This window comes from Pleurodeles waltl, chromosome 4_2 (assembly GCF_031143425.1).
Source record: "Pleurodeles waltl isolate 20211129_DDA chromosome 4_2, aPleWal1.hap1.20221129, whole genome shotgun sequence".
Lineage (NCBI taxonomy): Eukaryota > Metazoa > Chordata > Amphibia > Caudata > Salamandridae > Pleurodeles > Pleurodeles waltl.
This window is the reverse complement of record NC_090443.1, coordinates 456,411,153-456,438,113: the sequence shown is the minus strand read 5'-3', so window position 1 is coordinate 456,438,113 and position 26,961 is coordinate 456,411,153.

Here is a 26,961-nt window from a genome sequence, read left to right as displayed (position 1 = left end):
ATCAGCATCATCAGGCGGAGGAGAAGTGGCATCGGGGCAGGAGGGAGCTGCATCTCACATGGCCCAGGAGGGCCATGCCACAGAGTCTGACTGGACCAGTGAGACGGAGGGCGAGGGGAGCTCCACAACGGGGACGACTGGACCCTGCAGCGACACGGACACGTCCTCGGAAGGGAGCTCCCTTGCGGGGGTGGCACCATCCGTGCCCCCGCCATTACAGGTACAGCCGCCACCCAGCGCACCATCTCCGCCCTCCCAGCAGCCCCTCAGCGTTCGCCCCGTGCCCGCTCTGCCAGGAAGCCGGGCATCTCCTTCGCCCCAAGCACCTCAGGCCCTGCCCCTGCCCCTGTTACCCCCGCTGCCCTCAGTGAGGAGGTCATTGACCTCCTCCGAACGCTCATTGTTGGGCAGACTACCCTTTTGAATGCCATCCAGGGGGTGGAGAGGGAGGTTCATCGCAGCAATGCGTACCTGGAGGGCATTCATTCGGGTCAGGCTGCCCATCAGCGATCGTTCCAGGCTCTGGCCTCAGCACTGACGGCAGCCATTGTCCCTGTCTCCTGCCTCCCTCTACTAACTCCCTCCTCCCAGTCTCCTGTTCCTCTGCCTGTCCCACCCACACCATCAGACCAGCCTGCACACACCTCAACACCCAAGAGCAGCTCATCCAAACATAAGCACCACAGATCACGCAGACATTCACACAAGCAACATTCCGATGCAGACATGCCAACAGTCACTACCACCTCTGTGACCCCCACCTCCTCGTCTCCCTCCTCCCTCCCTGTGACGTCTACACTCACACCTTCATTCACCTTACCATCAGCCAGTGTTTCCATCACCAGCATACCCTCCACTACAGTCCGCACACGTGCAGTCACCACCCCCACTGCCATTTACACATCCCCTGTGTCCTCTCCCACTGTGTCTGTCACCCACTCTTCCACACCACACAAACGCAGCCACCCACCCACCCAACAGCCATCCACCTCACGACAGCCTCCTGCTCCTGCACCTGCACCCAAAGACAGCAAACTTGTCTCGCCTACAACCACATCCTCTGCCTCCACTCCCATACCCACTGTACCTACCACTCTCCATTGTCCCAAGAAAATCTATCTCTCTACTGCTACCTTCTTTCCTGACCCTGAGACCCCCCCTCCTTCTCGTCGGGGTAAAAAGAGCACCTCAGCCACCACCAGCCCTGCAGCCCCCTTGACAAGGGTGCAGGGGTATTGGAGCCCACCAGCCCGCAGGTCTGGATCTTCGCCCAGCAGCAAGGGGACAGCCAGCCCACCCCCTGGGAAGAGGAGCAGAAGGCGGAAGGGCCGCCACCGGAGCCCGGATTCGATATCCCCCCAGGACACTAGCCAGCCACTGTCAACAGCCACAGCTCCAAAGGGAGGAAAGGGCCACAGACTCCCGACTAAGGAGGGCAAGGGCAGCAAGGCGGAGAAGTCAGGCAGCAGGCCTGCTGCCCATGGAGGACCCGTCACAGCTGCCCAGGAGGAGCCTGCAACCCCCATAGCCGCTGCCCCGGGAGGAACCGGCACAGCTGCCCCGGGAGAGCCCACCACCCCCATAGCCGCTGCCCAGGGAGGACCCAGCCCAGCTGGCCAGGAGGGCCCCACCACCCACAGCCCAGGTGGGCATTGAAGGAGCACCATCCCCGCTGCCCAGGAGGGCACCACCAGGCAATGAGCAGTTGGCCATAGAATGGCCGCCGTCTCCAGCACCGCTCCGCTGGGGACCGCCGTCTCAAGAACCGCTGAACTGGGCCCTTCAAGGCAAGAACCGCTGAACTGGGCCCCGCCGTCTCCAGCACCGCTCCTCTGGGGACCGCCGTCTCAAGAACCGCTGAACTGGGCCCTTCAAGGCAAGAACCGCTGAACTGGGCCCCGCCGTCTCCAGCACCGCTCCGCTGGGGACCGCCGTCTCAAGAACCGCTGAACTGGGCCCTTCAAGGCAAGAACCGCTGAACTGGGCCCCGCCGTCTCCAGCACCGCTCCGCTGGGGACCGCCGTCTCAAGAACCGCTGAACTGGGCCCTTCAAGGCAAGAACCGCTGAACTGGGCCCCCCGTCTCCAGCACCGCTCCGCTGGGGACCGCCGTCTCAAGAACCACTGAACTGGGCCCTTCAAGGCAAGAACCGCTGAACTGGGCCCCGCCGTCTCCAGCACCGCTCCGCTGGGGACCGCCGTCTCAAGAACCGCTGAACTGGGCCCTTCAAGGCAAGAACCGCTGAACTGGGCCCTTCCAGGCAGGAACCGCTGGCCCTTTGGCAGACGTGGCAGGGCAGGATCTGTCTCGGGCAGGGCTGCAGGATGTCCTCTGGCCAACATGCCTCCTCCAGTGGCAGTGGAGTCTGTTATGGACTGTTTGGACTGTGGCTTTGCTCTCCCCAGGATGGCCCAGCGGGCAGGCCACCCAGTGTATGGACTGTTTGGACTGTGGCTTTGGTCTCCCCAGGATGGCCCAGTGGGCAGGCCACCCACTGTATGGACTGTTTGGACTGTGACTTTGCTCTCCCCAGGATGGCCCAGTGGGCAGGCCACCCACTGTATGGACTGTTTGGACTGTGGCTTTGCTCTCCCCAGGATGGCCCAGTGGGCAGGCCACCCACTGTATGGACTGTTTGGACTGTGGCTTTGCTCTCCCCAGGATGGCCCAGTGGGCAGGCCACCCACTGTATGGACTGTTTGGACTGTGGCTTTGCTCTCCCCAGGATGGCCCAGTGGTCATGGAGTCCCCTCGTGGATCTGGCGTCGTGTACTCAAGTGGCTGAGGTGCCCCCCCTTCCCTTCCCCCTGAGGTGCCTGTCCTTTTTTCTTTCTGATGCCCCTGCAGTGTTCTCTCCGTGTAGTTCTTGTCGTGGGACTGGGCCTTGCCCCTTTGCTCAGGACCCCTGTGGTCCACGGACAGTGGTTGGACTACATTTAGTAGCTGTATATATTTTGTACATAGTTTATTTATTTATTTGGATTACTGCTGTCCATTTTTCAATATATCTGCCCGTTTGAGATCTCTTCTTTTGGTCTTTGCATTATTTCGGAAGGGGGGGGTTTGTGGGTTGTGACAGTGATCTGTGGGAATGCATTGATGTGTGTGTTGTAGTGGGTGTGGGTGGGTGGTTGTGTGCCGGTAATCTTTTCCCTCCCCTGTGTCGTAGGTGCACTACTCACCGATGTCTTCCGCGCCGCCAGGCGTGCTCCTGGTACAGGAGCAGGTATAGGAGTGCGGGGATGACCTGCAACTCGGGTTCCATACTGCCGGAATCTCGCGTGGAGTATGTGGAGGTGAGCGTTTTCCCGTTCGTAGTCTGTTTCCGCTGTGTTTTTATCGGCGGTGCTCCCGCCCCGGAAAAGGTGGCGGATTGGTGGGTCGTGATAGGGTGGGCGGTACATTGTCTGCCGCCTGGCTGTTGGCGGGGACCGCCGCGCTGTTTGTTTGTTCCGCCGTGGCGGGCGGAGTGTTAATGCGGCGGGCTGTGTTGGCGGTTCCCGCCAGGGTCAGAATTGCATATTTTGGACCGCCGGCCTGTTGGCGGGTTGGCCGCCGCTTTATCACCGACCGCCAGGGTCAGAATGAGGGCCTCTGTCTCTGGAGCTGGGCCATCTTCATCATCACTGTTTGTCTATATCTCAATTCCAGTATTTGGGCAAGTAATCGTACAACTTGTTTTACACAGCAAGTCGCTTCCCAGTAGGGATACTGGACTTGAGTCACAGATTTCGAATTTATGCAATCCTTTAAAGTTGCCAATTTTAACCTGAACTGGTTCTTTGATTGAGTTGGTCAAATACTGATTTGTTACTCCTACAATCTGGACTGTCTTTCCTGAAAGTGGCAGGTTTGGAACTTCTGCAGTTCTCACTGTAGCATGTGTAGCTCCTGGGTCAATCAACAATAAAACTTTATGACCCATTATTTTTTCCCTTCAAATATGGACCTTTCTGATCTACTTCCAAGGAAACTGCAAGCACACATTCCTCTTCATCAGAACTCTCACTCACCCAATCATCGTTTATTCCATTCTCACTGTGTAACGGGAATTGATGTACTATGTTGTTACTCTGGTTAAACCTTTGACCTATGACCTGTTGCGAAAGCATCACCTGCTGCTGTTCCATTGGGACTCGAGGCATTTGGATTTGCTGTCTAGGTACCATTTGAACCTAATGTTGCACTGGCTGCAACTGTGTCATCTGTACACATGGTATTTGCACCTGCTGCATGGGTTGAAATGTTTGCATCTGATTCACATTGGAGAAAATTTGGATTATGACCTCTCATTCTCGGTCATCTCACATTTTGGAATGAATTGATGTCAGCTATTTGCTGAACAACACCTTCCTGTACCATCATCGGACACTTCTACCTCCAATGTCTGACTGCTCCACAAGCGTGACAAGGCAAAATTCTCTTCGCTCCCTGCACATCATTCTGAACCCCTTCAGTACCCAAATTGGGACTACGGTTTCCATTACGCAATTCTCTGCAACCTCTACCTCTCATTCTGATTTTAAAACACCACATTTTCCTGCTGCTGCTGCTGTTGCTGCTGTGGGAAATTTCCCTCCATCCCTGTATGTGGTGGTCTAATCTGCATCACCACGCCTTTTCTTTCAACTTTCTCTGCTCCAACTCAATCTCATCACTACAGTACTTTGCATACTGCAACACCTCATCGATCGGCTTTGCATGCCAGCAAATCAAATGACTTAATCATCTGGCTAATTTCAGGTCTCAGTCCTTCAACAAATCGAAACACAAAATGAATCATGTCTTTCTGCTTGAGCCTCTATGTCCCACTGTAATGCTTAAACACCTGCAAAAACTCTCATAATATGCATGTATTGACACTTTTGCTTCCTGACTTGTCCTGTCTATTCTCTGCCAATCAATGTTTTTGGGCAAAATTCTCGTTTTCAAAATTTCAATCACTGTGTAGTAAAAGTTCATTACCTCAGGTGATTGTGCACCCGTAATCAGATCTTTCTCTGATTCTTTTGTGGGCCAATCTATACTCCTCTTGCACTCCATCCATAAATCAGCTGGAACTACTAGCTCTAATAGAGTTCAAGTCTTCCCACAGGCATTTTGCAAGTTTCACAAACCTGCCTGTCTGCTGATACCATTCTACTGGTTTCTACCTTAGCCTGGGATAATCATTTGTAAAGGACAGAATGTCACTTCTGCTCCAGGGAACATGAACAAAATTCCCTCCTGGAATCTCTCTCATTGGTAAAAATTTTACCACATCCTTACTCTGCTGCACATTTGCAGTGAGATCCACAGAATCTCTTTTTGTTTTATCTCTCTTCTTTACCCATCTGCCTTCCCACTTGTCTAGGGCTCCCCATGGCTGTACACTTTAGAGCAACTCTGTAAGGTGTGCTTTCATTCCTGCATTTCTCATGTGTTCAAAAAATTTTGAGTCAAAATCTAACCAGTAACTGCTTTTCAAATGTTTAGTTTTCTCTATCTGTATGCCATATTTCTCTGCCAGGTCTTCTAACTTTTGATGCACATTGCTCACTTCCCTCATGATTTTAGGGCATAGATATCTCAGTTCTGCTTCTGTGTAAGATTTGAGTCTGTTCACACCCATAATTCCTTCAATGAGCTCACCCGCGTCCATTCCCAGTCTAGTATAGTTCAAGTACTCTTCTCCCTTATGGGCACTCAGTACAGTGAGGAGCAGTTTGGGACTCATTCAAAGTTGCAGTCAGTGGCAAGACTGTTAGGCCCATATTTATACTTTTTGACGCAAACCAGGGCAAAAAAATCAAAAAATTTACCGCCGGCTAATGCCATTCCTACGCACCATGCGGGCGCCATATTTAAGGATTGACGTTAGCCGCCGCTGCGGGCTGGTCAGAGTAAAAAAAAAAAACTCAAACCAGGATGCGCCGGTGTAGGGGAAAATGAGGGTTGTGCATCAAAAAATGGTGCAAGTCAGGTGTGAGTCAAAAATCATGCCTCAAACCGGACTTGCGACATTTTTTGGCGCACAACCCCCATTGAAATGACTCCTGTCTTAGCAAAGACAGGAGTCATGCCCCCTTGCCAAATGTCCATGCCCAGGGGACTTCTGTCCCAAATTAGGCCCCGATGCCACTTAAAAAAATAATAATACTTACCTGAACTTACCTGTACTTACCTGGGATGGGTCCCCCCATCCATGGGTGTCTTCCAGGGGTGGGCGAGGGCGGCAGGGATGTCCCTGGGGGCAGGGAAGGGCACCTCTGGACTGCTTCCATGGTCAGAGACCATGGAAGTGAGCCCACAGGTCCCTTAATGCCTGCCCTAACCCAGGCGTTAAAAAACACCTCACATGAGGCTGTGTGCCGTTTTTTAAGGCCCGCCTCCTCCTGTGCATCAAAATGACACGGGAGTATAAATAAGGCGCACAGGCCTTAAAGTCATTTTTTGGGCAGGAACGCCTACCTTGCATGTCATTAACGCAAGGCAGTTTCCTGCATCCAAAAAATGACGCACACGGAGCAATTTTGACGTCCGCGGGGTCGGGCGTCATAGTCTAAATATGGTGCACGGTTTGCGCCGAAAGTGTGGCAAACGTTTGACACCCATTCAGTGCAAATGGAGTATACATATGCCCCTCAGTTTCTCATCACATAGTTGGAAACAACAGGTCAAAGAGGTTGGGGCACCACACATGGAGCTCCTAGCCTTAGATGCAAAGCATAGGAGGCTAATTATTGGTGGGCATGATGATCAAGGGATTCAGAAAAAATAGGGATGACAAAGGCTATAAATAATAGCTAGTACTGCAGTGTTATCGCAAGGACATTTCAGGCTTACAGAACGGAGAGCTATGAGTATGGAGAGTCGGTGGGAAGATGAAGCATGTCACTATTTACTGGGTGAGGCGTTTACTCAAATTTTTGGAAGAATCCAATTGTTTAGCTGTAGGAGAGGTTAGTCACAAAACCCCATTATTGGATGAATTGTTCCGACAGACAAGTAACTCCCGTAACCTAGTTGCTATTGTGTCATATAGATTATATGTTGGGAGAGTGTGACTAGGTGATATGCTCTCACTCTCAATGTGGGAAGTGGGCCCTCCTTGTACGACAGCGGGAACTAGAAGGGGGCATTGATGACAGAGAAGGGAATGATTGCAAGCTAGTTGTTAGCCCTGACTCTATAGTAAAATTTTTGGGGGATACTACCAAAAACTCTATCAGGAAGAGACATTACCCTCTCTGGCTCAGATACAGAATATAGGGGGGAGACCAGTATAGGTCACTTAAATAGTGAGGAGGTGGAAGCTTTGGAGTCTGCCATAACAATTGGAGACATAGAGGAGCCCTCAAGACTTTAGCATCTGGGAAAACTGCAGGACCAGGTAAGTTGCTTAAAGAGTTTTATCAAGTATTTTTCTGGGATTTGACAAATGATCTGCTAGACTCGTTTCTTGCGATGTAGTGGGTAGGTGTGCTCTCAGCTTCATTGGCCAGTACTAATATATATATATATATATATATATATAGTTTTTTTTTAAAGGTGGAGCCCTAACAAAAACGAGTACTACAGATCTATTTCATTAATTAATTCAGAAGTCAAGCTATACTCTAAAATGTTTGTGCTACAGTTAGGGAGGATCGTAGCCAAATTATTTTCTCCCTGGCAACACAGCTTTATACCTGGGTGGGGTATGACTGAACATATCCAAAGTGCAATTACATTGTTTATATTGCAGAGGTTATGGAGGATCCTTTGGCTATGATCCATCTTAATGCAGAATAGGCTTTTGACCATGCCTCAAAGGTGTATCTCTCTGGGAAACATTTAGGTGCAAAGGGTTTGGGGAAGGTCTAACTAAAGCCATAAAGGTATTATATTATAGGCCTACTGTTTAGCTCCAGATCATTGGGATGGAGTCAGGAAGGATTGTGATTACAAGGGGTACAAGATAGGAGTGTCTGTGCTCACCTATTTTGTTCATGATATGTATTGATCTATTCATCTTGGAACTACTAAGGAGCTGGGTAATTGTACCAGTTATTGTCAAAGGGCTTGACACCAAAGTGCTAGCTTATCTAGACAACATCGTCCTGCTCACATCAGATCCAAAAACAACTCTGGTTGAAATAGAAAGAGAGACATAAGGGTGTGGCACTCTCGCTGGTTACATTTTGAACAAACAAACAGAAGACACAGATCATTTGTACCAATATCATAGACAAGCCGAATGGCAGAAGGGTAGAGGAGGCAATGTATTTAGGTATTAGAATGACTGCTAATGCGGGGAAAATCACTGAAAGCAATTATCCCCCAGTGTTAGCCAAAATCAGTCAGGATCTCAGGACGATCAACGGTTTACATTTGACGCTAGCATGCAGGTGCAATGTAATTCAAATAAATGTGTTACCAAAGGCCTTATACTTGTTTTGGGCCATCCCGCTAGAAGTGGAGACATTACGGCTCAAAAAATTAGACTCTCTCTGCATTAATTTATATGGCAGTATAAAAGGGTTCAGTGAGCATTAAAACATATGATCCTTCCAGGGAGGGTGGGCAGCCCTGAATTTCAAGCATTGTTATTGGGCCACTTTGCTGCGTTGAATAGCTATCCTTGTTACCGGTTGTGGGAAATCGGTTGCACCAGATGTTGACATTTCTGCTATATGTTAGTTGGCTCTTGGGGAGGAAGCTATGGGGTGCCCAAACTGGGATGGAGTGGAGGGCAAAAAAAAACAATGGATTAAACCTAGATCTTTGTGACTGGGGGTGAATGTTTGCATTGTTCAGCATTCCGTCCATCATTTGTTCTTTTTGCTTTTGTTGCCCTAAGTGGAAAGCGTATGCCCAGACATGGGTCCCATGCTCACTGTGCCACTGGATTCAAGCAAGCCTAGCTGATGAGGGGTGATACATCAAAACTGATCCCAGAATGCTTGTTTCTGATCCAGGGAGGACCTGACCTAGCAGTTCAGGCTGGTCAGTTCCCAGGGGGAGCAGGGTCAAAACTGATTTGAATATGGCTGGGTCCACACTGGGGTGGCGTGGTAGGCAAAAATAAAGATCTTTGTGACCGGGGGTGAATGTTTGCATTGCTCAGCATTCTGTTCATCATCTGTTCTTTTTGTTCCAGTGTTAGCCAAAGTCAGCCAGAATCTCAGGAAAATCAAAGGTTTCCATTTGACGCTAGCAGGAAGGTGCAATGTAATTAAAATGACTGTGTTACCAATGATCTTATACTTGTTCCAGGTCATCCCACTAGAAGTGGAGGAATTACAGCTCAAAAAAGTAAACGCCGTATGCATTAATTTTATTTGGCAGTATAAAAGGTTTTGGTGATCATTGAAGTATATGGTCCTTCCTAGAGGGGATGGGCGGTCCCGGATTTCAAGCATTATTATTGGGCTGCTTTTTCTGCATTGTATAGGGATCCTGGTTATGGGTTATGGGAAATCAATTACATCAGATATTGAAATTCCTATTATATATGAGTAGGCTCTTGGGGAGGAAGCTAGGTGGTGCTTTGCTAGGAACATCAAGCACAGCTAGTACAAGAAGGTTAAATTAAATATAACAGGGGCTGCATACATGATTTGGAAGCAGCTAAAGAGGAATGAAGGATTTCAAGATATAATAGATATACCCCACTGTGGCAATCACCCATTCTTCTTTCAATATTTCATGATGGTGCTTGCAATATTAGGGAGAAAGAAGGTGTGACTAGACCGGGTGACCTTTTCAGTCATTGCAATCTATGTTCATTCGGTGATCTTCAGCTCAGGTTCGGTTTGGGCGGGAAAAACCTTTTCAGGTATTTACAGATTAGGGAATTTATTTCTAAACTTAGAGATGGAGCATTGTTTATAGGAAGGATACCACTTGTTCAGGATATTATCCAGGGGTCTAGGACTGGTCAAATTTATAGCCTGCTGAATGAGGCTATTGTGGTTGATTTTGAACTCTGGAGAAAGAAATGGGAGGCAAGATTTAGAATCCAGGGGATAGGTCTGGAGGAGTAATTAGAGGTCACCACGGTATATTTGCTCACATGCTCTCTGAGGAGTCAGCATTATAAGACTATCTTCAGTCTATACCATACCCCAAATTGTTCCAATGGGGAAAAAGACCTTAGCATCATTGTCAGTAGTGTGGTGGGGGACCCAGCAGACATAGACATGGAACAAATACTCTATGGCAGTATTAAATTGTAAGCATTTAAGTAGGGAATTGGGGCATTTCTGTGGGTTGCCTTGGATGACTAGGTTTACATCAAAACATCATTGATGCTAATTAGTATCGATCAAAGCATTGGCAGAAACAGGGGGATGCTTTACTTGTTTTTTGTTGCCATAGCCGTAGCACTCCACCTTGTTGCCACAGGATGCAGAGATGAAGGCCCCGCTACAGTGCAGCAATAGTTTGCGTGAATGCTGAGCATGTATAATATGGAGATATCCCTCTATAATTGTAGGAGGAAGAGGGTTCACAAGCGAAGTGCTGTGATTTGGGCACCAATGGGGTACTGGGTTGAGAATAAAATGTGAATGCTGGATTGCCTTGCCTCTGGAAGCTTCATCTGACATCTGAGGTGATTAGCCAATGGTGCTTTATAAGACAGGCTAGTGATGAACTCATTTAATCAGTCGTTCATCTGATTTCTTTCGTTTTTTGTCTGATGATTTATTAAGATTATTAGCAGTATTGTAATTTTGTGTATAGTGATGAAATTGATCAAATGTGTGTGATTATCTTTGTATTTGGATGATATTTTGCATGTTTGCTCCAAAGAATCTTTTAAAAAAAAAGCTGCACTCTGATCTACACCACTGCATTCTAAGATGATGTATTGATTGCCAATGAATTCTATGTTGTTTCACTCTACGCTACTGCACCACAATACTTTGCAACACTTTACGTCAATGCACTCTACACCAGTCTACTCTACTCTATACCTCCTCACAGTACACCACTCTACCTGACTCCAGTCAGGTGCCATACCACTACATGACACTCCATGCCACTCCACTCTATGACACTCTACTCTGCTCTTCACGTTTACACTCTATGACTCTCCATGCCACTCTCCTCCACACCACTAACTTTTAGCCATGCTGAACAGTAGCCACACTAGTGTACATGGCTAAAGCATATTGGCAAAGCCAATAGCTCTGGCATAGGTGACACTGATTGGCTTTTCCAATCCTTGAACATTAAGCATTTTACTTCTTTTTGCATTCCTGTACAGTATATGCTTTTTACAGATATTGTGGTTCATTAACTTTTTTATGCACCATGGGCCTGATTTATACTTTTTTAGTGCCACATTTGCGTCATTTTTTGACGCAAAAGCAGCGCAAACGTACAAAAAGGAATTTAATTTTGTAAGTTTGCTCCGCTTTTGCATCAAAAAATTACACAAATGCGGCACTAAAAAAGTATAAATCAGGCCCTATGTGCCTTATGTATAGCGGATTATGTTTAGTCTGTAGGTGATTTATTGAGTTCAGGTTGTGTGTGGGTGCGCATGTTGGGGCTTTAGTGAGACTCTGGAGTTAGATCTGATTTCAGTGAGAATATCTCACAGTGCCTGTCTGTTAGTTGGTCATAAACAGGGTCAGACTGGCCTTTAGGGCATTCAGGCAGTGCTTAGCTGGTTTGTCTGACAGACCAGTATGTGGGACTTTTTTGATTATTTGTGAGCCTGTTTTATGGCCTGTTGGGCTGGTTTCTACTGTTGATTTCCATGATGTTAAATAAACAATGCCTGCAGCAATGCCCAAATCCATGCAATGTTCAATACCTTGCTAAACTTATTCAGCATATCTTTACAAATTCAAAACATTTTAGCTATCTAGGGCCAGATGTAGCAAAAATAAAAATTGCAACTCGCATTTTACGAGTTGATGCGACTCGCAAAATGCGAGTCGCAAATTGGAATGTCAGAAAAAAAATCGATCCGATTTTGCGACTCGCAGCCGGACTCGCAACGCTGTGTGCGAGTCCGCAGTTTGCGAGGTCGCTGTTTGCGAGTGTGCAAAAAAAGAACTCGCAATTAGCGAGTGGGTGTCGCAACTTGCGATTACCTTCAAAATTGCTTGCAGGTGCAGTAGAACACTCCAGAAAGCATACCAGAACACTCTGGAAACACTTCCTGGCACATGATGATGACATCACAGCCAGGAAGTTAACAAATACACCTGGGAGGAGGGCTCAACAGTGAGCAGTGTCTCTGCCACTGACAGTAGGGTGCTGAGGAGTGGTAGGCACAGCACCATGGACGCAGCAGGGACCAGCCAGGCTGGCAGGAGGGGCAGGAGATCATAGATAACAGCCAGGACAGATTAATGTGGCACATGGCGTTAATGTGCCACATGGCTGGTTGGCATTTTCCTGCCCATGGACAATTTCAACTTGTATATAGTTTCTTCATGACATTAATAAAACAGTTATTTTTGTTCCACTTAACAAATGGTTAATAGGTGAGTATGGTGGGAGTTGACACGTACCGTCCAAAATATTGCGTTGCAATGTGGTCCCGTCTCAGTCTGCCTTGATTAGCTAGACTCCTATCCCCATGATGGCGATGTGGTTGTTCTTGCTCTTCATCATCAGGATCTGGGTCTGCAGGGGTGAGAGGTAGCCCACGTCGGGTGGCTATGTTGTGGAGGATGGCGCATGCGACCACAATTTTGAAAGCGGTAATGGGGGTGTATTGGAGGGCGCCTCCACTGCGGTGGAGGCATCTGAATCTTGCCTTCAGCAGTCCGAAGGTGCGCTCGATCAGGTTCCTGGTCCTCTTATGCGCACTGTTGTATTGCCTCTCTGATTCAGTTCTGGGTGTTAAAAACGGAGTCATGATCCAAGGCCTGAGAGCATATGCACTGTCACCTGTTGGGCACAAAAGTACACGGTTAGGAAGTCCAGATTGTCGTGCACAGTGACCTGTGTGTATGTCTGCAAGTGTCTGTGGCTCTACCTAGGAGGTAATCGTCTCCAAATTCCCCACGTTCCAGGCGTTGATGTATCCCACTATGCCTAAAAATGTATGAGTCATGGGTACTGCCAGGAAACTTAGCTACGATGTCCGTGATGACATAATGGGCATCACAAACAACCTGTATGTTGAGTGAGTGGGTGCACTTCCTGTTGCGGAAAATGTGTTCCAGATTAGCAGGGGGGCATATTTGAATGTGTGTCCCATCTACACACCCTATGACATGAGGAAAGTGGGCAATGCGGTAAAAGTCCAGCTTGGTGCTGTTAATTTCTGCCTCATTCCTTGGTAAGTATATGAAGTGAGACATGTGCGTGACTAAGGTATCTAGGAATACCCTGAGGAACCTTGACACTGCACTTTGGGATACCCCACCTGCCACGGCAATGACCCCCTGATAGCTCCCTGAGGCCAAGAGGTGCAGTGCGCATAGTACTTGCACATGCGTAGGGATGGTGCAGCCACGCAGAGTCTTGTGTTCTAGCTGTGGTTTCAGTAAATCTATTAATTCTAGAATGGCTGCGCTGCTAAGGCGGTATTTGTCATAGATCTCCTCTTCAGTTTGCTGAAAAAGAGTCTGCCTGGTTCTATATATCTTCTCCTGTCTGTGGCCCCTCCTCCTCCTCTGCTGGGCTGCGTAGACTCTCCTCCTCACTGCTATCAGGTATATCTCTGCCATCTTGAGTAACCCAGATGCCTTCTGGGTCCCCTTTTATACTTTGGTAATGGTTACCACCTGCTCTGAGTTAGTGGTAAATGGGACATGCAAACTGGGCTTTTTGCGACTAGTCGCAATTTGAGAGTTGCAATTGCATACGGGTTGCGACTCGCAAATTGCGACTTGCAATTTGCGGGTCTCAAAATGGGGTCGCACCGGATGCGACTCGCAAACAGGTCCCATCGCTTTTTGCGAGTCGGAAATGGGCTTTTTGCATCCTATTTCCGATTTTGCACTGTCGCAAATTGCGATTCGGCCCGTTTGCGAGTCGCAATCGTTTGCTACATCTGGCCCCTAATTCACTAAATAGAGACACTTTTACTTTGGTCCCTGGGCTTGTTTTCTGTCCTACTGCGCCGGTGGTCATAAACTTGTTTCACCTACATGCTCATTTAAGCAAACTACATGCCCATCTAATCCTTAGCCTTCTGAAGAGTACACAGATCAATTGCCACACATCTGCCAATTGTAATTATCATTTTACAGGAAAGTGTGTGAAAGAAGCAACCAGCTGTTGAAATATGGATAGCAACAGATAAAGAAAAAGAAAATACAGTTTTGAGAGAGAGCAAGAGAGTTTGTGCAACAAAAGGAGGTACTTACAGAAAGACCATGGTGAAGAGGAAGGAGATGACATGTAAGATATACAGATGGAAGATCTCAGCAAGATGTGGGATGACAAAGAGCATATGTGGCTAACAAAGTGAGAGACTGCAGAGGAAATTGGACGGAAGTGGAAAACAGGAGTGACAGAGATATGTCAAAGACCAATACCCCATCCACAGACCACAGTAATGTTTAATTCAAAGACCATGTTTTCAGAATTGAAACACTTTACATTCTAGTTAATCACAAAAAATCTTTACTATTACTCATTGACCTCTTTGCCAATATGTCTGGCTTTCTGTAGGCATGTGTTCATTACTGGCTGAGTTGTTTGGATTCAGTAACAGCAACCTCACAGAGATGCATTCAAATGCTGGTCATTGCTTTGATTTACCTGTGTGAAGTGCCTTATATTTGACAGTAGAATGCCACTCATAAACTGACTAAAACAATAGAAATATCACACATAGGCAATCTAAACATAGTGGTCTGGCCTACTACAGAGCAATATCACAAAATAAAATGACGGATGGAGTGTTGAATCTTTTCAAACACTCACTCCCAGTCACAGACTTGGGTTTAATTCACTGTTATTTTGTTTTCCAGGTCATCACAGTTCAGACCCAGCTATATGCAAATCAGTCTTGACCCTGCTCCCAATGGGAGCAGCCCAGCCCAAACTGCCAAGCCCGGTCCTCCCTGGACAGAATTCAAGCATGCGATGACCGGTTTCAGGGTATCACCCTTCATCAGCCAGGCTGCGCTCTAATTGTGTGACCATAGAACAAATTGTGCAGAATACAGGGCGACAATACCAACCAGGAATAAATGTGTGTGTGGCACTGTTGAACCTGGCCCTTTTTGTAGGGTCATTCCTAAACGTTTTGCCTTCCTCCTACTGTTTTTCTTACCTTCTTTTGTTGGGTTTAGGACTCTGGGCACTTTATCACTGCTGCTCAGTGCTAAAGTGCATGTGCTCTCTGTTTTAAACTTGGCATGACTAGCCGACACCTGTTTGTCACATTTAATCCCATATACCCAGGACCTGTAAATTAAATGCTACTAGTGGGCCTGCAGCACAACTTGTGTCACCTACAGAAGTAGCCTTTCAAACCTGTCTTAGGACTGCCACTACAAGGCTTATGTGCGCAGTTTACTGCCACATGGACTTGGCATCTAAAGTTACTTATCAAGTCTAGAACTCCCCTTTTACTACATATAGGTCCCTCCTAAAGTAGGCCCTAGGTATCCCTATGGGCAGGGTTCCATGTAGGTAAAAGGTAAGACATGTGCCTTCATTGTGCGCTTGTCCTAGTAGTGACAATCGCCTATTTGGTTTCTCACTGCTGAATGCTGCCCCTCTCAGAAGTTGGCATTAGCAATTCCCTTATACATATCTAAGTGGTAATTTCTGACCGATGAGGAGTAGTGTGGATATGTTTGGTATGTTTGGAATGGTAGTGAGAAATCCTGCCTATTGCGTAGGTGGATTTTTTATTACTATTTTGGAAATGCTGCTTTTAGAAAATGGGCATTTCACTGTACTTATAACTCTCATGCTTTGCAACCTGATTCCAATCCATGTTTGGGGTAGAATGACAGCTGGACTTTGTGCATATTTTCCTGACAGCCATCACACAGGGAGGGTGGAGGTGTAACAGGATTACATCCGCATACTGAATGGTCTTCCTGGGCTGGGAGAGTAGGAGGCGGGGTGCACTTACATTTGTATAGGCTGTGTCCTGCCCTCACATAAAGGGCTCGATTACACCCTCCTGATGTCTGGAGCCAGGGCTAGGGTAGAAAGGGGGTGTTGTGCACTTCTGAAGTTCTTTTGAAGTTACGCCTCGATCAAAGACATTTTGAGTATAAGTACAGGGGCTGTAGCCCTATGCTTTAGACCCTATGAGGACTTGTAACCGGATGCTGCTGGCTCTAGAGACTGCACACTGCCAGAAGAAACTGGTTTGCTGCAAGGAGGAACCGCCACTGGACAGACTTGCTTGTTGTGCTGACCTGTGGCTCTGCTCAAGGACTGTGATGTGCTGGCCTGCTGCTAGTTCCCTGCACCGTTGTGCTCCCTAGTTGTTCTCCAGGGGCTGCATGCTGTACCCCCTCCCTGTCTTGCTGTACAATTGACCCTTCACACGTGGTGAGTGCTGTATTGAGAGGAAAATGTGTGCTGAGCACTTCCTCTTTCTGTGGCCTCGTCAGACTTCAGGAGGAGTGGCGTGAGGATAGCACTGCTCCCGACCGACGGGGACCACATGGTGAGCGCTCCTGCTTTTCCTGTGACTGGGTGCCCCTGTTGGACCGAGGTTGAGTGTGCTGCACTGGTCACCCCATCCCGGAAGGCCAGGGATAAGGAGGAGTATGGCCAGGACAACTGATGGGATTCAGGGTGGTACAGACCAAGTTTGCACCTCCCAGTGCCCTCGGGGACAAGCAGGCACTCACCCCAAAGGTCAAGCTGTGAGGGTGTCCTTGCTTCGTTCAGCTGTTCTTCTTATGTTTTGCTTTCACCACCAGGGCCCAGGTGAGTTGGTGTCCTTGGCTCTGCATAAGCAGTGCAGGTGAGTCACAGCTGGTGCTGCCAGAAGTGGGCGGGGAGCCTCCCTGCCCACTGCTTAACATGCACACCAGAGCACCAGGCTTCGAGTCCCCAGTTACTGCCCTGGGACCGGGCTCAGTCACAACACATGACGGCCCCCTGGAGGTATCCATGGTAGTACCCCTCTTCCCCTTGGGGGATGGATCGGGGGGCCTGACTGTCTTTTGGCCCTAGTCAGGAGAAACATCTGGAGAGGCCCCCGAAGATGGTGCAAGGCCATAGAGACCATCTCCATACATTTTGGAGTCCTCACAGTACCGTCAGACACCTAATAGCTGCACAGGTGTGCTGTGTCTCACAACAAGGCTGCTTATGTCCTCATGTATGGGGATCTGATGGTGAATTAGTGATATTCTACATTTCCCTATTATGTTTATGCCCTCATTTGTTTTTATGCTGTATTTTATGACCTGAGGTGATTTATTATATTGTTATTGCCTTGCAAGGATAATGTGCATATTTCAGGATCTGCATTCTATACATAAGGAGGGGGTTTGTCATGACTTCTGAAACCTATAAGTTTTATCTTATTGCACTAACTATGATGGTTTGATAAGTGCCTTGTTGGCAAAGTAATTATGGATTATTGTTGTTTTGGTCTCTGTTTCTTCTGTAATACAGTTGATTTTTATATAATCTGATGCGGAGTCTCTTTTGTGGTGTATTTTTTGTGTCACTGGTGTGTGTGTGTGGGTGAGTGTGTGTGTGTTTTTTGTGCAAATGCTTTACACATTGCCTCTGGGATAAGCCTGACTGCTCTGGCTAAGGGGTGAGCAGGAGTTATCCGGGGTATGTAGCTCGCTTACTCTCACTAAAGTGGTGGGTTCTGCCTGGCTTAGGTGCATATCCTAGCCAACCAGAAACCCCATTTCTAACAGGCACATTCTTGTGTTAAGGAAAAAACATATGCAAACTACCATTTGGAAGAAAGTGCTAAGTTAAAAAAGAAAGCAAAAATGGAGTCTAAATGTAAGCCCTACAACATTGCCTTGTGGAAAGCTTAAGCTAAGTAAAGTATGCTTTACTAGATGTAGAGTACAAACCAGATTAATTCATTTGGAGAAGATAAACCAGATGCAATAGGTATGATCTGTTTAGTATGAAGAGTTTAGAGAACAGAAGTCGGAGTTATTTATTGTGAAAACATAGGTTCAAGTCAATAGTCATTTGAGGGTGGATCCTTATTACACTGTGTTAAAGCCTGGAGACAGTTATTGTGCTCACAGATGATGGTAGTAACAAGGGTTTTGGATAACCCCACTAATAAACCCTGGGTGTAGAAGAATATGCATGTGGTAGTGGGTCAGCCGTCTCAGTCATTCGCACTATTAACCTATTAGTGATAGCATTATGCATGATCGTACGTGCATGTCCGTCAGAAAAAGGGACCGGTTCATTGCCATGGCTGGTGGGCAAGTCCTTTAATTTGACATGTTCTTATTTTACAGGTATGCTTTCATTTCTTTCCTTCTTCTTTGTTTCATGTTTTAGCATGACCTCTCCTGTTCGTGCTTCTGAGATACTTTTTTGCCTCTCATCTGTTGATTGCCATATGCCATGCGATCACTACTTCTAACCAGCTGCAGCTCACCCATTAGGGCAGAGAAGCATCACCCTCCCACCAGCAGCAGAAGCTGCGAATCGTTTAACAAACGAAACGATAATAAACCATGGGGCATATTTATAAAAAAGTGGTGCTACACATAGTGCAGCACCAGTTTTATTGTGTCCCTTAGCGCCCCCCTAATGCCACAATGGTAGCACCGCATTTATAATACAGTGCACCATGGCAGTAGTTAGGGTGACTAGCATCATATTTTGTGACGTTAGTCCGGTGCTTTGCAGGACTAAAGTCACAAATTATGACGCTAATCCTGCAAAGCACCCACAGGCCCGTTGTAATCAATGGGAGCCTCTTTTTAACAACAGCACCTAGCAGGCATTTAAAACTGCCAATAAAAATTGCACAAAGGAATCTCATAGATTCTTTTGCTTCATTTTTATAGCCCCCTCCCACCCCCCAGTGCCGGATTGCACCCTTGCATACATTATACCTAGCACAGGCATAATGTGGCAAAAGGGGTTACAAAGTGGCGCAAGTAAAGCATTGCGCCACTTTGTAAATATGGAGGGGCATATTTATACTCTGTTTGCACTGAATTTGCGTCAAATCTTTAGACGCAAATTCGGTGCAAACCTAACACCATATTTATACTATGACGCCTGACCCCGCAAATGTCAAAAATTTTCCGTGTGCGTCTTTTTCTGGATGCACGAAACCGCCTTGCCTTAAGGACAAGCAAGGAAGGCGTTCCCGTCCAAACAATGACTTTAAGGCCTGTGCGCCTTATTTATACTCCCATGTCATTTTGATGCACAGGAGGGGGTGGGCCTTAAAAAATGGCACACAGCCTGATGTGCGCCGTTTTTTAACACCTGGGTGAGGGCAGGCGTTAAGAGGCCTGTGGGCTACCTTCCATGGAAGCAGTCCACAGGTGCCCTTCCCTGCCCCCAGGGACACCCCCTGCCACCCATGCCCACCCCTGGAGGACACCCATGGATGGGGGGGGACCCATCCCAGGTAAGTAGAGGTAAGAACAATTTTGTTATTTTTTAAAGTGGCATAGGGGGACCTAACTTGGGCACCCCTACATGCCACTGTGCCCAAAGGCCATGCCCAGGGGACAGAAGTCCCCTGGGCATGGCCTTTGGGCAAGGGGGCATGACTCCTGTCTTTGCTAAGACAGGAGTCATTTCAATGGGGGTTGCGCATCAAAAAATGGCGCAAGTCCGGTTAGAGTCATGATGTCTGACTGTAACCTTACTTGCACCATTTTTTTACACACAACCCCCATTTTTCCCTACGCTGACGCTGCCTGGCTAGAGTCTTTTTTTTTTTACTCTGACCAGCCCGCAGCGCCGGCGCTGGTTTGCGTCAAAAAGTATAAATGTGGTCCAGAGCGTGGGAAATGTCGCCTTGACGCCATGTTTGCATCAAAATAAATGCCACAAATGTGGCGCAAGGTGGTGCTAGAGGCTTATGAATATGCCCCCATGTTTATTATCGTTTTGTTTGTTAAAGGGGCAGGGCCTCAGGGTGACGAGCAGTGACGGGAGTGCACTGTGCACTCCCCTCAGTGCGCATGTTTGTTTGGCCGGCCATCTCGTTAGGCGCAGTAGCCTCTCTCCAGCCTAGCAACACACTTGCAGGGCTGGAGAGAGCGTGTACAGGCTACCGGTCTGCCTGAGAGTGCCCTGGCTGGCACTCCCAGCCAGTCCTGACGCTGCTCTTAGCCTGTGCCTGCCTGCAGTGACGGGAGAAAGAGGAGTGGTGCGGTGGATCCGGTAAGATTATTATTATTTTTTTTTCTAAATTAAATGTTACCCTCTCCCACTTCCAAAACTCCACCACTAGGTACCGCACCCACCCCACCCAGGCTGCAATCTTCAAATGTTAATATTTTAGTTTTATGGCTCCAAGATGGCTATCATATTCAGAAGCAACATTTCGGCCATCCAGGATGATGATTACTGAATGCCCATCTTTAAATAGGATTGTGCATAGTGTACCATTGTCCAAGATAGGTGACACGTTGCTTCTAACTGTAGCGGCCATATTGATAGGTTAAAACAATCATATACTGTGCACAATAGTATCCCACTATGTCCATTCAGTCCTCTGTTTAATTTTTATTTTAGGTTTTATCTGAAACATATGGCCACCACATTTAAGCAGAATTAGTGTTCCTATTTCTGCTTTTCTTCTTTTAATTTAGCTTGCATATGCTTGTTGAGTTTGTGAATGTTTTTAAATGTGTATTGGTGAGTGAGTAATTACAAGAATGAGTTAGTGGGCAGACGAATAGATGCAAAAGTGGAGGGATGAGCAAAAGAGTGCATGCATGATGAGTTATCAAGCACCTAATTTCACCAATTACCGAAAGGGCATTTTCAGTTATAAGCCAAACCGGCCTTTCCACTGCTTGTGGGTGAATAATTGCAGAATTCCTGCTGAACTAATGACATAGTTCAATGGACTTTTGCAATTACTGCAGAGTATGGTTAGTAAATTGGAGCGGACAACATAGACATTATTATGTTCACTTGGCTTCTTATCCATTAGAGGGCGGCAAAATGAGCCCCGTAGCATTGGGGAGTAACTGCTGAAAGCAATGCTCAGGAACACAATATTTCCTATAATACAGCACATAAGTGAATTTAATATTTGCATTATATGCTGGGTTGTCGGAATTTACATTTATAGTATTTATAGACAGGCTTACCATCTATTCAAATTATAAGCTATCAAACAAAACAGTTTGTCAACTAGTTTCATGAGTATATATTTACCTGAATGCTGGTTTGAAATTTGGCGAGACCCGCTTTGCTTTCCGTTCTTTTCAGCTTTGTAAAAGGTGACAGTAATTTGTGAAAAAAAAACCTCACAAAGGCTTTAGAAATCCACACATAATCCACAGCTATCATTTCTTAGTCAGGGAAGGGTATAAAATAGGGAAGCAAGAAGAGTTAGCGAGTGACCAGATAGATACTCAGTGGAAAATGTTCTGAGTACTTATTGGTAGTCTTCAATACGCCGAGTACTAGCCCTTCCTTCCTCCTCATATTTCCACCTAATGAGTGTGACCCAAGTCCAAATTGGCAGTCATAAATGCTGCAAATAAAACATAGGTTTAAAAGGATCTAAAAGCACAGACTTGTTTTACTTCTTGACTCATCCTCTTTGTGTAGGCCTTCTCTGCCCCATGTTTTCCCACTGCTACCAGCAATGACAGTACAGGGCCTTGTGGGAGCGAATGCAGAATTACTCAGGATAATGAAAATTGCCACTTAGTAAGCAGGACACTAACCTTTCCTTCTTACTGTCCTTAAATAATGAGGATGCACTAAGCAAAACTCATCCCCACCCAAAAAGGGACCATCCAAGAACATGGCACCAGAACACAAGTATGAAAACTAGAACTCCAGAAAAGGATCAAACAAGTTCAAACCTGAGAGTGGTCTCAACCACTTGCAACTTAATTGTCGCACAAAAGTGGGAGTCACCAGGCAAATATGCCACTGATAACCACCTGCACGAAATTTGCCCGTAGGCCAAACAAAGAAGTCTTTTGAGATTAATCTTACCACACCTCCCAGAAGGCAGGGTAACACCTCCTTTCAACTCGTCAAGGAAGCAGAAAAACGAAAGAAACAATTTTACCACAGTAAACTTGAGATGCAAAAGGATCACAAAGACCAAGGAATGGATTTGAATTTGCTTGGATTTACATGTCTAAAGTGCAGGGGGGGCTTTAGCACTAGTAAGGGTGTGACAGTTTTTTGGCACCTACACACACTCCCATTATCTTCTTCCCATATACCCTCAGCAAAAGTGCCCCTCATCCCTTCATAGCCTCTCTATCACATATATTTCATTTGTTTTAAAGCGCAGGTAAATGCTAGCTTTACTGATCCACTCAGCTGTCCACATAAAATAACAAGCATTTGCAATGCAACAGAACTCGCATTTATGAGAGTTAGAGCTATTATTGTTGTAAATGACAATGGCCCTCATTACAACCCTGGTGGTAAATCCCGGTTTCCGCCATGCTGAAGACCTCCAACACACCGTTGCAGCGGCGGAATTCCACTATAGGTATTACGACCCACATCTCGGAATCCGCCACAATACAGACACCCACACAAGTCCGCCACACCAAAGGTCAGTTATAAACTGGCGATATCAAAACCTACACCGTCACGCCAACAAGAATACGCCCACACTAACACGACCCACGAATCAACGCGGCGGTCTTACACCCACGGTAATCCATTGGCAGTACACACCGCCGCGCTCAAAATACACAAACATTTACAAAACACAACCACATTGGACAATTCAAAATACACACCTGATACACATACACACACCACACCCACACACTCAGACCACTATTACCTACAAACCGTTACAATGACATTTTTTTTAAAAGCTGAGAGAGAGAATAACAAACACAACACCAGCATCCACAGGCACACAACACCATCACTCATACAACATCCACGCCTCAAACAACACACACCAACACAACACATCACACAGCACAATAAACAGCACCTCACGCACCACCCACACAACATCATGGCACCTCAAAGACACCCCAGGTTTTCAGAGGAGGAGCTCAGGGTCATGGTGGAAGAAATCATCCGGGTAGAGCCACAGCTTTTCGGATCACAGGTGCAGCACACCTCCATTGCTAGGAAGATGGAGCTATGGCAGAGAATCGTCGACAGGGTCAACGCAGTGGGACAGCATCCAAGAACACAGGATGACATCAGGAAGAGGTGAAATGACCTACGAGGGAAGGTGCGTTCAGTGATATCCAGACACCAAATTGCTGTACAGAGGACTGGCAGTGGACCCCCCACCTCCTCCCCCACAACCAACAACATGGGAGGAGCAAGTATTGGCAATACTGCATCCTGAGGGCCTCGCAGGAGTAGCAGGATAACTGGACTCTGGTAAGTCAGATCTTATTTACCACATCCCCCACCCCACCTGCATGCCATCACATTAACCCCACCCTCACCCCATCACTCCAACACCTCACATATGTCCCACTATCACAACCCACACATTCCAATACCAAGGTCCTGCATGTAACACCTCTGCATGGACCACCATCACCAAAGCATGTCCAGTACAGATACCCACACAGACCCCAAACCAACTATCACAAAAGGGCAAACACAATTATGCAAGCACAGGAGTAGAGGGTACCTCACCCAATGCACAAGATGGTACACACAGATACTAAAACTATGCATTTACACCCCAACAGGACCCATACCCAACATCACCGGACAGGAGGTGCCAGACATATCCAGTCCCCCCACAGAATAGGCCCACAGTGATGACAGCAGCTCTGCATGCCTGGATCAAGATGACCAGCCCAGCCCATCAGCGACCACTGGACAGTTGGTTCCCCTGCCACTGTCACAACCACCACAGAACCTACCCCCTCAGGAAACACCAGCACAGCACCCGCCCAGCGGGCCCATCCCTCTGTCCCCAGGACACGTCAATCAGCAGTGTGTCCACCACTACAAGGAACCCAGGCAAACCCTCCAACCCAAGAAAATCAGGGACCTGGGGTCAGTGACAGTGGGCACACGGTTCAGGGGACAGAGGCACAGGATAACAGGGAAGCTGGGAGGACTGCTGTGCGACAGGGGGAGGACAGGCTCAGGGAACCGACACTCCACAAGGCACTCCCCAACATCATGGGAGCATGGGTACAGGCCACGTTTCAGGAGACTCAGTGGCTGCAGGAGGGACACTACCTTGGGATCAAGGAGGACTTGAAGTCCGTTAACAACACCCTGGTCACCATTGCAGGGGTGCTGGCAGACCTTGTCAACACCATGAGGGACACACTGGCACACAAATGGTCCCCTGACACTAACCTGGATGATGAACAGCCCTCCACCTCTGCCGGCGCTAGTGGATAGGAGACACCGCCACAGGAACAACAGGCCACCAGCACCCCATCCCCTGCAGAAGGAGAACCACCCTGCAAACAGTCCCTGCGATCCAGGAACAAGACAGAGAACATTGCCAGGACCCCCGCGAGGAAATAAGACCCTCCTGAATGTCACCTTAAACTGCCATTGCTCCCCTTCCTACGTCCCATTGGACAATGCACCTGTGAGACCAAGAGACTGGACTCTACCATGGACATTCCTCCACCATCACCCCAGCCCATTTCACACCCCTCTCCACGTATTAGCACAGAAATAAACACCCTTGAATCACAAAACAATCTGGAGTCAGTCTGTGCTTTCACAAATGTGTAATTGCAACCTCTCTGAAATATAGCAATGTCAATGTACTTGTTCACATACTAATGTTACACAGTTGTTGGCCAGCAGTAAACATAGCAAAGGGCACAAAGTGGGACCCAGATCTGTGAAATGGAAAGCCAAAGTGACAAGTCAGGGTCGATACAAAGAGGTAAAAAGGCAGATTTATGCTAGGTCCTACAATAGTATGGGAAGTGTGGGAAGCAGTTCCATCCTCTTACCTGTGTCTCACTGGAAGTATTGCATGATGATGTTGTTGCGGTTGTCTACATCTTCTTCTTCTGCCTCCTCTTCTTCACTGTCCACAGGCTCCACAGCTGCCACAAGTCCACCATCAGGCCCATCCTCCTGCAGAAAAGGCACCTCATGTAGCAAAACCAGGTTGTGCAACATACAGCATGCCATGATGATCTGGCACACCTTCTTCGCTGAGTAGTATAGGGATCCACCTGTCAGATGGAGGCACCGGAATCTGGCCTTCAGGAGGCCAAAGGTGCACTCTATTATCCTCCTAGTTCACCCATGTGCCTCATTGTAGCGTTCCTCTGCCCTTGTCCTGGGATTCTTCACTGGGGTAAGTAGCCATGACAGGTTGGGGTAACCAGTCACCTGCAAATATTGAGGTACAACTGTTAGACATCCTCCAAACATTAGGGAATCTCCCATACCCAGACAGCAAATGAAACTGTGTGGGGACCTTGGGCTCACCTATTAGCCACACATGGTGCCTCTGGAGTTGCCTCGTCACATTAGGGATGCTGCTATTCCTCAAAATGTTAGCGTCATGCACAGAGCCAGGATACTTGGCATTCACATGGGAGATGTACTGGTCTGCCAAGCACACCATCTGCACATTCATTGAATGGTAGCATTTCCGGTTTCTGTACACCTGTTTATTCCTGCGGTGGGGGGACAAATGCCACATGTGTCCCATCAATTATGTTGGGGATATGTCCCAGGGCATAAAAGTCACCTTTCACTGTGGGCAGATCCTCCACCTGAGGGAAAACGATGTAGCTGCGCATGTGTTTCAGCAAGGCAGATAACACTCTGGACAACACGTTAGAGAACATTGGCTGTGACAACCCTGATGCCATGGCTACTGTTATTTGAAAAGACCCACTTGCCAGGAAATGGAGCACTGACAGGACCTGCACTAGAGGGGGGATTCCTGTACCAGTTCCTGGATTGTTGCACGATTAAGTCTGTAAGTGATAATTCTGTGTCTGTCTTCCATTGTCGACAGGTCCACCAGGGGTCTGTACGCCGGAGGATGCCGCCATCTCATGACCTGTTCCAGCGGACGTGCCCTATGGAGGAGAACGGTGAGCAGGGGGTCATACACCACATAGGTTTCACAAGGCTGTTTAGCACAATCGTTAAATTTTTTCTATGTGCCTCTGTCTGTCCTTATTCCTAGCCTAAATAGGTGTGATGCAGTTAGTTGACCTGCCATGTGGCTCCCTGAAATGGCGGCTGCCTGACCTGTAAGGTGGGACAAGTGGAAATGAGGTAACTGCACTGGCGTTGTGCAGCGTCGCGGTAGGCGGTCGAAGCCCGCTGCACAATTCAGCATTGGTTATCATTGGGCCCTATGGGTTCCAGGAGCCAATGATGATGTACGCCGGCGGTGACGGTACACACTGCCGCCGACGTGACCGCCATTTTCTGTCTGTTCCCTCACTTGATGCCTTCAACAGGAGAGGACCTACACTGCAAGTGCTGCTGTGACCTGTGTCTGGAAGCAACAATGGCTACAGTGTCTGGGGAAAGGGCCCCTGCCTTCACTGCGGAGGAGTCGGAGAAACTGGTGGATGGGTTCCTCCCCCAGGAGACGCAACTGTACGGTCCTCCAGACAAACAGGTGAGTAAACTGTGTGCATGGTGGATGGCACATGATTGTATGGAGTGTCTTGGATGGAAGAGACGGGTGGACAGGGCAGCATGTGAGGATCGTGTGTATGCATTTCTGGGCCAGGGTGGGAGGTTTGTGGCCAATGTTTGAGAAGAAATGTATGAGGGAGTAACATCCATTCTTACTTTACTTTTCCTCTAGGTCAGCGCCCACCAGAAGAAGGGGATTTGGCGTGCCATCGCCAAGGAAGTGCGGACCCTGGGGATCTACCATAGACGGAGCACCCACTGCCGGAAAAGATGGGAGGACCTGCACCGCTGGACCAA